Raw genomic sequence first — 11,837 nt, 5'->3', positions numbered from 1 at the left:
ATCACCTCTGTTTCTTAAAGAGAGTTGAACCGATTTGTACAAACTTAGCTTCAAGATGAAAGATACAGCCTTCGATTTGGCAGTTTGTAAACTGCCCATGATCGCATATCAGTCCCATAAAGATAGGAAATCCCATAGAAAACGTGACAACTATGCGATCAAGGGTAGTAAAGAAACTTTAACTGCACAAGAAGAATCTGTCGAGCTGACATAGACACACGCGCTGTATGCGTGCTCTGAAGCGTTGGAGAAGCTGGATTGAAACGGAATTGGGTAGAAGAATGCAACGGCCGAAGCGCAAATCGTTCAGGCGAGGTAGTTGCGATTGATACCCGTTTCAGCGTTCCTTGAAGGCTGGTAGTAGTTCGTCGTCCGAGTCCCAAATCTTGCAGTCGTCGTCCTTCAAGGACAACCAGAGAATCTGCATGAATATTTCGGCAATTTTTACGAAAGGTACGACAAGTCAAAGCGGATCAAACAATCATGCAATGTACGATAGTGCGATAGGTTTCGCGAGCAGTGCGTCTCATATCGATGACGGAAGTTGAATTTTGTAGCGGAACTGGTCAATGGACGGTTCCCAGTGCAGTCCAAGCATTTTGATGCATGGATCTCGGTCTAGGTCGGCCGACCTAGACCGAGATCCATGCATCAAAATGCTTGGATCCATGTACAGCACGTTTTTCCGGTGGATCATCCTCTTGAATTGCTTGTACATTGGTTGCCCATTTGTGAAGTTCGAATCCGCTCTCGAGTAACAGCGTAATGAGCTGCTTGTGTAATGCGGTTGTTTCTGCCATGTTGTGCCCACCAGAGAACAAATCGTCGACATAGAAATCTTTGCGAAAAACTTCAGCTGCTTCGTCTGCTAGTTGCTGATGAACTCTTGTTGCGAGATACGGTACGCTGGCAGTGCCGTACGTTACGGTCCTTAGTTCTAAGGTTCACATCGAAGTGTCGGGGGAAAACTCGCCAAACAATTCGCTGAAGTGGAGTGACCAGCTCGTCTACCAGGACTTGTCGACTTTTTTTGGTTCCGTGTGTTCCTACTAATTAATTGTTTAGATAAATCGTTCCAGCTATTTTTAATTATAGATGAGATTTGCGAAGTTTTATCGTTGTTTATCGTATCAATCGACAGGGAATTTTGTTTTTGCCGTTGTTGTTGTGCAGTGTAAAAGTGTCTCCTGTTTGGTTTTGTGTTGTGAAAAAAACCAGCGAAGAACGCAATCAAGTGAACGGCCGCGACTCCACCACCAACATTTTCCACCCAACGCGGCCGGCATCTTTATATCATTGGCGGCATTCTCAGATCGGTTCGCATTATGGCATGTGCCATTCGATCACTGTGCAAAAACCGTCAAATCGGACGACGACTTTATCGAAAAAGCAAAATGGTTACGTTTCGCGACGGCAAAACGTTGCGAGCGTCAATGTTTTAACTGATTGCGGAAACCATAGTTTTTTCGCCCTATCATCATTGCCATCCACAGAGCATAAAATCCCGTTTTCTTCCACCTGAAGCTATGGATAAAATTTTTACTAGTCGAACTGGATCTGGGAACAACTTAAAGCAGGAAGTAGGATATATAGGATATATAGCAGAATTTAAAGGGAGTTTGTCGCCGAAGAAGAGCGCCATAGGCCGGACAAAAAAGGCTTCCTCGCTCTTTTGTACGGCCCAGGTTCGCAGTAAAATTTGCAAAGATAGATACCATGTGGGGTTGGGCCTCTGCCCCGCTGCGTCTAGCGGCCAACAGGATGGGCGACGTATTAATTTCTGACCGTCCTTCATCTCCGGCAAGACTGTCCCACACGTCGGGGAAACATCCGCGTGTCACACTAACCGAACTGAACGTCCTCCGTCGACATCGAGAGCTATGCGATGTGGTAATCAATGTCCGCGGAAGGAAAATCTTTGCTCGTCGGGTAATCCTGTCGGCATGCAGTCCGTACTTTCGTGCCATGTTTACAGGAGAGCTGGAAGAATCCCGTCAAACCGAAGTGATTATCCGGGACATTGACGAGAATGCGATGGAATTGTTGATCGACTTATGCTACACCTCCCATATCGTGGTAGAGGAATCCAACGTCCAAACATTACTTCCAGCGGCATGTCTTCTGAAATTGGCGGAAATTCAGGATATCTGCTGCGAGTTTTTGAAACGTCAACTGGATCCAACGAACTGTTAGGTATACGGGCATTTGCCGATACACACTCGTGTCGTGAATTGCTTCGAATCGCGGATAAAATTTACTCAGCACAACTTTCAAGAGGTGATGGAAAGGGACGAGTTTTTTTTACTTCCGGTTGGTCAATTAGTAGACATTATATGCAGTGACGAGCTCAACGTCCGTTCGGAAGAGCAAGTGTTCAATGCTGTGATGGCTTGGTTGAAATACAACGTGGCCGAACGTCGACAACATTTGGCGCAAGTTCTGCAGCATGTTAGAATGCCTCTGTTGAGTCCTAAATTTTTAGTTGGAACAGTAGGATCGGACCTTTTGGTACGTTCCGACGAAGCCTCTCGTGATCTGGTAGATGAAGCGAAAAATTGCTTGTTGCTTCCACAAAAGAGGCCTTTGATGCAGGGACCATGGACGTGCCCTAGGAAGCCAACCAGATGAGGGGAAGTATTGTTTACCGTCGGTGGTTGGTGTTCAGGAGATGCCATCGCTTCAGTCGAACGGTTCTATCCGGAAACAGCCGATTGGAAAATGGTTGCCCCTATGAGTAAGCGACGCTGTGGTGTCGGTGTTGCTGTACTGAACGATCTTCTGTACGCTGTCGGAGGACATGTCGGGTAAAGTTATTTGAACAGCATGGAAAGGTACGATGCGCAGACTAATCAGTGGAGCTGTGATGCGCCAACAACTAGCTGCCGGACCAGTGTTGGTGTGGCAGTTCTCGATGGATTTCTGTATACCATTGGTGGTCAGCATGGAGTGCAGTGTCTGAATCATGTCGAACGGTACGATCCGAAGGAGAACAAGTGGTCGAAGGTAGCCCCCATGACTACACGCCGTCTAGGCGTGGCCGTTGCTGTGCTGGGAGGCTACCTATACGCCATTGGTGGCTCCGATGGTCAATGTCCGTTGAACACGGTGGAACGCTACAATCCCCGACAGAACAAGTGGTGCGCTGTTAGTCCGATGTCGACCAGGCGGAAGCATCTAGGCTGTGCGGTGTTTAACAACTTCATCTATGCCGTCGGTGGCCGAGATGATTGCATGGAACTGTCGTCCGCGGAGCGGTACAACCCGCACTCGAACTTATGGAGCCCGATTGTGGCTATGACGTCCAGGCAAAGTGGGATCGGCCTGGCGGTGATAAACGGGCAACTCTATGCCGTGGGCGGCTTCGATGGTACAGCCTATCAGAAAACCATCGAAGTGTACGATCCAGAGACGAACCAGTGGCGCCTATGCGGTTGCATAAACTACCGACGGCTTGGCGTTGGTGTAGGCGTTATGCGGGCTCCGCAAAGCGAGAACTATATGTGGATACGAAAAGATTCTGTTGTTAAACATTGATACACACTCGAACTCGACTAGCTTGAGAATTAAAGTCCTTAAATTACACATTTGCGGCCGAATAAATTATTGATTAGCTTTTTTCGGGAACGGCAGAAATTTGTACGGCTACGGCTGAACGAGTTTGCTCAAATTCAAGGAACCATCAAATACAAACAAACAAACAAAAAATATGGATATCAACGCAAAGCGTCTTTCTGGGGAGTCTGATGCTCTGAATTCCTTCCCACATTGATCGTGGCCGTTACGAAATTTCGCAGCGATAATCAAAAACAAACAAGCATTTTTAACGGCGAAAAACAAGTAAAAATTCGTTTTAAAACCACACCTATCATAAATTGTCATCAGTCACCATATGAACAGAAAACTGCACTTGCACACGCTAGATGTTAGTGAATGCATAAGCTACATACAGCTACTCCAGTCCGGCCAAATTCCGGTACCTCTCGATCACTTCAGAAACGTCGTCGCGAGGATGGCCCCGATCCAAACAATAGCGATAATAGCAACATTGTCCCGGTTCCACCACTCATGCCATTGTTCTGGATGTATCTTTTCCACTTTCATCACAGCGTTGTTGCTAACTGTCGAAACAATATCCAACCGCAAGGCATACTGTGCAGGGAATTTGAGCATAGCCATACCCAGAACATTTTGTGCCAGCCGACTGATCTTCCTCCGCCTCCAGATGTAGCATATACTCCGCTAGTGCAACCCGGCCCATCAACGACCCTACAGAGGATTCCGCAACGATTAGCCAAGCCACTAAACCAAGCTACGCCGCCATTGTATCGATACTGGTCACATACTGGAACGCAACGAAGTTGGTACTATGGAAACCCTCGATCCCCCGCTACAGTCGAGCCCTTGACGCCAGCCTTCAGCAGTCGTCCCGGTCCTGTACGTGTGAGTAAAGAAGGGATCTTCTAAACCACCTTTCTCGGTAAGTATTATACAAATTGTAACGATGCTATGGTTAAACCGATTCACGCTTCTAGCTAATCGTCTGACTCTCGCCGTACGCTACTGCCGTCCTGTTACGGCTCTTCGCATCGCGCCATCGGGGTTTAACGCATACTGCGATGCATCGCAGTTGACACTATGGAAGTGATCCCCTTGCCACAATCGAAGAATTGCAGCCAGCGATCATCAATCGTTCCGAACCTGTGTGTGGAATGGGTGAAAGAGTCTTCCAACCCGCTACAAATGGCAAGTATACATTTGATCCGAACACACGCTGATGCATTCTTCGCTTCCAATATTTTGCCTTTTGGTCCGACATCTTGTGATCAGATGCCAACCATTTCTACTGCCGACGACGATCATCGTATTCTGCGGTGTGATGCAGTTGATTCGGAATGCTTCGAATCCCTCACCACAGTCGACCAAGCGATCGTAAGTCGTTACGACACTGTTCGTGGGATTGACGAAAGGATCTTCCTACACTTAAAACGGATCCGTCCACCAACAACATCAAAGTTTACTACAAGACTGCTGGTGGCTTAAATTTATCAACGGACAGCTATTTGCTCGCGACCACGGGATGCTGTTACGGCGTTATCGCCTTGATCAAGGCGTGGCTCAACAACCGTACTCTGTCTCGTCAGGTATATTCTTCGCTTCCAGTAAGGGGCCGTTCATATACCACGTTGACAAAAAACTTTCATTATCAATCCCCTCCTCCCCCTCCGTGGACAAGCGTGGACAATTCCTGTACTCCTACCCCCACCCTACGATGTCAACGTGTACTACAAATTTTTTTTCGGGTGATTTCATAAAAATGTTCCTATGTGTTGGACTAATATGGCGAAGAAGAGCAATGAAAATCGTTGTGGTCAAAGAGACTTTGAATGACTGTTAGTGACCTATAACTACAAATCCAAAAAGTTCCCTGCGTGTTCCTACTCATCACCATGTAATTCCGGAACCGGAAGTCGGATACATTCAATAGCAGTTGTCAGGAACGTTGTACCTTTCATTTGAGACCAAATTTTTAAAATCGGTAAAGAGTTCACTGAGAAATAGGTATGATATTAAGTTAGGGACTTGGAAAGTTATCCAAGGGCATTAAGAACCATCAAAGGTGGCCAATGTGGTCAAAGCGACTTCAATGGCTCATTTATGATCTAGACACGCAAATCCAAGTAATATTGCATACATTTTAATAAGTGTTGTATCATTTGGACATCATTGTGGTGCTAGTTTATATGGTAATTTGCTGTGTGATTGTACTCTTCAACCCGCAACTCCGGAACCGGAAGTCGGATCAATAAAAAAATCATTAGCAACAGATGGGAAGGTTATACGTTTCATTTGATACTAAGCTTGTGCAAATCGATCTACCCGAGCAAATGGAAATCCCTTAATATTCCCAAAGTTTTAGAAAATCATGGAAAATATTCATAAAATACTAAGGATTTAAAAGCGTTCCTGATTCAGTCGATGTCTCTGAATTCAAAGCAATGAGATTCCAATGAATTTGACAAAAGTCTTTTCCACAATTTATCGTTGACATTAATCGCAATCTATTGATGTATAACTATATAGGGTGATGAGCCTATTTTCACCATACTAAGCAAGGTGCCTCACTAATTCGGTAATTTCTTGCCTTACAATCAATGGAATGCGTAAAAATTGACATCAACCGCTTTGATTCGTTGTTAAGAACCAATATAATAACACAAATGCGTTGAAAACAGTAAAATTCGCCCGTTTGAGCACAATGAAAACTTGAATCGAGTGCCCCTATTGTTTCACTACCATTTGACTCAATGCGTTGAACAAAGATGGCAGACACTGCTCTAACCAACGGCTTCAAATGGATAGGGTGATAATAGAAACATGGCGCAAATAGGCTCATCACCCTACATGCCATTGCTTTGAATTTACAATGATTTGTTGTATGAATATTTGCCACACTTACTTGCGGCGTTTCCATCTATTGTGGTTGAAAAAAACGACAAAAGTTGCGACAGCCATTTTGGTCCGTGCGGGTTCGCGGCAACGTAACCTGTTTACACCTTCACTTCGCTCTTTGAAATTCATGCGCGTCGGCCCGCATTTTGTAAAAGTTATTCCATGCCGTCGGCGTTCATGCGAGCCATGAAGTTTCTCGGCGGCATGTTGTTTAGGGTGATGCAAACTCAACTACGCCCATGCAGACTCAACTTGACGTTGGCTACCTTACCCCTTTAGAAAATTTAATCACTTTCTTATTAAATTTATATAGCTTGCGTCATTATAGCATTCGTCTTGATGATGAGAGAAATTGTTTCCGTATTTATCCGTAATGGTTTAGAGATGGATATGGATCCACATTTGCAACACTAATAAAACAAAAGATAACTATGACTATAGAAACTAAAACATAAATTTCATTTTACTTACATTTAAATGAAAATACCGTACATTTGACGCCCAAAGCGTAGACATGGTGAAATAAAAAAAGCAAAACAAAGGTTAATTGGTGCGGCGAAATTGTACATGAGGAATAATAACCAAAAACATATTTTGTTGAGGCAAAACCAAATAATATTTTAATACGCACTGTGCAGCGTGTACTCTGATCCAATTGGTTTAACCGTAAATTCATTTGTGTTGGTTTAATGCAGTAACTAAATTTGGTTTATAATGCAAAAAAGGCATGACTCTAGTCAAAATATTAACGAAACAATTTGATGCACTGTTTGAATTGGGGAAATGTTTTGGGTGTAGACAAAATGCAACTTTTAATTATAAAGCAGTTCTTCAGTAAATAGGATGCCTAGAAATAACGAAGACGATAAAAATAATTAAAATTTGGCCATATACTCATGTGGTAAAGGTATCCTGTTCTCACCAAAAGTTTAATGAACAGGGTTCGCCCAGGGTTCTGAAAACTTAAATCTTGGGGTAAATAATAGTTTAGTATATTTTTCACATGCGCGCCACCATGTATGAGTAAAATGTTGAGCTCCAAGCAAAAGAGAAACTGCCACATTGCTTTGAGGAAAACTACCGAGCCGTCACTTCAGCGACAGCTATTGACCGTGCTTGAGGCGCGGTGGAAAACAATTCTCATGCCAGACACGTTTGTAGCAGAAATTGTCTACTGAAATAGTCTTCCCAAAATCAACTATTTCGGGGAACGTTCGCAAATTACAAATTACGACAGAGCAGAAATATCCAATCATTAGAAAATCGACGGCAAGGGGGAATTTCCATTGATATGTTTCGGTTTTTCCCCTAACCACCCCCGTTAGTCTTCAACATGGGAATGGAACTGAAAGCAGAAAAATTTACCCGACAGTCGTATGAGGAAAAGCGATAGACAAGAAAATCCCCAACCAACGGGGGAAAACGGATACACAACAATTTTATAACTTCACGTCTGCTCCAGCAACGTGATGTTATTCGACCGTCCGATGTCTGATCTGAAGCTCCCCAACTCTCTAGCCGTGTCCATTCCCATGGCGTGCAGATGGGCGAACTGGTGATGGTGAAAGAGGGGCGTTGGAATGTGCGGCATAACACTTGGCAGGCTTTACTTTTACAATCCCTCGGCAGTGGAAGCACCAGTCTAGCGTGCCTTTTAGTCCTTTGGATCTCGGGGGTAAACAAATTTTCTGTTGGCTTAGGATCTAAGCTTTAAACTGGTGGAATGGGATAGTACCTATACCGTATAGTTTCTGCCTGGCGGGTGAATCCTTAAAATAAGCGACGTAAGTGATGTGTGAGGTAAAATTTGTATTGCTTAATTTCATTTAGTTCGTTTACATTTTAATTATTTAATGGAAAGCATACCCGGATAGTAGCTAGACCGAGCACAAATGCTTGATTTAACCTTCCGGTGCTCTAGGCACTAAGTGCACTGAGTGCAGCACAATCAGAAATTCTAACGAAATTGTTATTGAGCACCAACGGCTGCTCGGTTTGGAAGCCATTTTCGAAGTGGGATCAGATTGCGTTGGTTTTTTTCTAGATGAATTTTGTTTTCCGAGAAATTGACAATGAAATCAATTTTTGAAAAGTGAATGCCTGGAAGTTCAGAATGGGATCGTTTATCATTTGATTTATTTCCAATTTATTTTGTTTTTTTTTACTACAAGCCAAAGCGTTGATGACATAAACCGTGACCGCATTTCAACCAAACCGCTGATCACAGGTGATACATCAAAACTCAACATCACTGGCTTCCTGGATAAATCTAAATTAATTTGCAACCTCTATGAGCCTGTTATACTTGAAAAATAACCTAACGGCTAGTTGTAAAACCATTGTTCCAATTAAAGTTAGTTATAATTTATTTCTGTTGCAATTTGTCGAACGTCTATTCATTTTGGTACTATGAATTCGATATAAAAACATTGGTTAATTTCTTTTGGAAAATTTTAATATTTTAAAAATTGCTGAATGTTTACACTGATTTCCAGCCGTCGCACAGTGGTGTAACTAGACCAAATTCCTGGCCAAAATTATTTTGCACGTTTTTAAGCCTTATTATATCTCAAAGAGCAGTAAAAAGTGATTTCTTACAGTTTTGGACAATATATGAATAAATAATTACCGCATTAATCCTCCTAGCAGTGTAGTGAAAAACAAAAATTAAAAAAAAGTAAATTACACTTCAATGTTGATTTCTGCAAATTTAACGATGTTATTGGGGATGCCGGGTGTCAATTAGAAGGTTTCGCACTTAAAGGTTTGGATTTTATGAACGTAACCCCACAAATTAAAATATTTTTTTGCTCATAACATTTCATAATTTGCGATAAAATTGAGCTAGTGCAATAAAGTTCTTCCGCCAGCTCATCTTCTAAATTGCCAAACTTATTTTAGATAAATATAGCAGGAAATTGTTTCAGAATTTGAGAACGATATTTCTTATGAACCTTTTGATGCTTCTATCGGTATCTAGAAAATAACCTCGTGGATGGTTCAAAAATAGGATACTTATATAAATAAAAAAAATTTAATATGCCAATAATGAACAATGAAATAAAAAGGTTCAAATTTTAAACAAAATTCCTAATACCATTGGTCAGACGCTTGTCAGTAATCTACATGAAAAGCAGAATAAACTTTCTAATTAATAGACTATGTACGAAAAAAGCATTAATATACAGTATAAAAATTCATAACAGATACAACCTGAACAAATGACGATTTACCAACGTTTAGAAAGCAACTTGTGTGCGTGACTATTCATATAGTAAGATTCGGGTTAGTTATATTTCACATTCTACAATAAGCAGAACGTGCATGCGATTGTAAATATAATTGTCATAATGGATTGCATAGATTAATGAACAAAAGGTCTTAATTTTTAATTATCTTTATTTAAAAAAATATCCACATCACAATAGAATTGAAGAAACTTACGGAGACACTGAATAAATCATTGTATACCTTCATACATAATCTAATCTAATCAAATTGAGATGTTTAGTACAGGCTTAATAAAGGCTTTGTTGCTTATTTTGCCCATATTTTGGCATAAACATGCCATTTTCAAACTGCTGTAAAAACGGCAATGGGATTAATTGGGAATGTTTTTTTTTGTGAAACGGAGAGAAGAGAGCCCAAATAACCGTGTCGTTTAAACGGATCTGCCTGACAATACTCGACAAGATACTTTTTCCACTACCGAAATTTTAATAATATTGATTAAATTTGCGCATTTTGAACCCAACTCAAAAGAGGAAAAAATGTAACAAAAATAGATGTTCTTTGGTCAAACTTGTTGGTGTTTGTTATGAAAATCACGATTTTATACCAGATATTGACTTTGTATACTTAGTTTTTGGGCGATATGAAAAATTGTGAAACAATGTAATTCAAAGTTAGAAAATCCGTTAGAAATTCACCATTTTCAAATACTCACATACAAAAATTATCAATCGAAAAACCTATTTTTTTGTTGTCATTCATTAGAGTGTGGTTTGAAAAACTATTTTGTCGCAAAAAATTAGAAAGAACACCAAAAATTATGTTTTGCTATTTTGGCCAGGATTTGGTAGTAGTTACGCCACTGTGCGTCGTAGTCTTTTATTCAAATGGAAAGTTCTTCTAACACATTTGGTCAGCTTTTAACCAGAATACCTCGAATTGGCGCGAGTGCAAAAATGAATTGGTAGCAAAACCATGAATACTTATGTTTCAGAATGCCAAATTGGTCAGAAAACACAAACTCGTTAACTTTGCGTCGAAAAGTCGTCTGAGGAACTTGTGGCTGGTAGATTTTTCAATGGAATATTTTTAACAGATGAAATGAGCTGACGACTTCGGCAAAGTTGGTAGTTCTATTTCAAAAATGCTGTTTCACGAGCTTATTCGTTTAATTAAAACGGCTCGGTGTAAACTGAATAGGAGCCGTCGGTCTTTTTTATTTACACTGGTTGGGCTTTTGCGCCCTGTGCATTTATTTTTTCGGCATTTTTATCGTTGACTAACATCAACTGGAGGTATAGAGGTTTTAACCTTTGGTGCTGGTATTTGTGGCTTAAAATTGGTTATATAACTGAAATGTCCTCTGAGATAAGTTTAAGCTTAGAAGTTTTTCATGATATTGAAGGTGCTTTTGACACCATGCCTTGCGAATACATTTTGGATGCAGCACGAGGTCATGAAGTACCTTTATGTATCACGAACTGGGTACAAGCAATGCTTAGTTACCGACATCTATGCTCATCGTTAAGTCAAGTAGGAAAAAGAGAGTCTGCGGACGTCCTCAAGGTGGTGCGCTGTCACCACTTTTATGGATCCTTGTCGTCGATGGCTTCTTGAGGAAATTTAATAATTTTGGTCATTTTTTCGCGAACAATGGGAGAAATATCGTGAACAGCCTATTCAATGTTGGTTTGTAGCACATCAGTTGCGAGCTGTTCGTCGATGCAGACGAGAATATTTACGTAACACCATGAATACGATTCCCAGAACGCTAACTCGCAAGAACGAGGTAGTCAATTGACATACCGTTTTTCGATTCGTCTATCGAACATCGTTTTCAATAAATCGATGGTACTAATGGCCGTATGCCTTGTTGCTCCAATTTATTTAGACATAAGATCTATCTAATCTTGTGTAGCAACATATAGAACAACCGGTCCTCAACAATGTCACGATATTACACGCAAGTGACATTATCTCAGTATCGTTTTTGAAGAAAATAGACTCTGCATGCAAACTGTACCACACAGTCACTCTATTGGGATGAAATGGGACCTCGTCTCTGGTTGCTCAATACAATGAATAGGCAGTTTGGTTTATCTACTACTCCATACAACAAAAATTCGACTCAACTGTCCAGCAATACAGCCGATCGA

At 41.4% G+C, this 11,837-nt stretch overlaps 1 pseudogene; it reads left to right on the top strand.

Annotated features, from left to right (window-relative positions):
* Positions 1 to 1,596: 1,596 nt before the first annotated feature.
* LOC131691975 (kelch-like protein diablo) lies at positions 1,597 to 3,562 on the top strand (annotated as a pseudogene).
* Positions 3,563 to 11,837: the final 8,275 nt, after the last annotated feature.

Source organism: Topomyia yanbarensis, chromosome 3 (genome assembly GCF_030247195.1).
Source record: "Topomyia yanbarensis strain Yona2022 chromosome 3, ASM3024719v1, whole genome shotgun sequence".
Classification (NCBI taxonomy): Eukaryota; Metazoa; Arthropoda; class Insecta; order Diptera; family Culicidae; genus Topomyia; species Topomyia yanbarensis.
The sequence above is the reverse complement of the archived record's forward strand: the minus strand, read 5'-3'. Positions and strand labels throughout refer to the sequence as shown.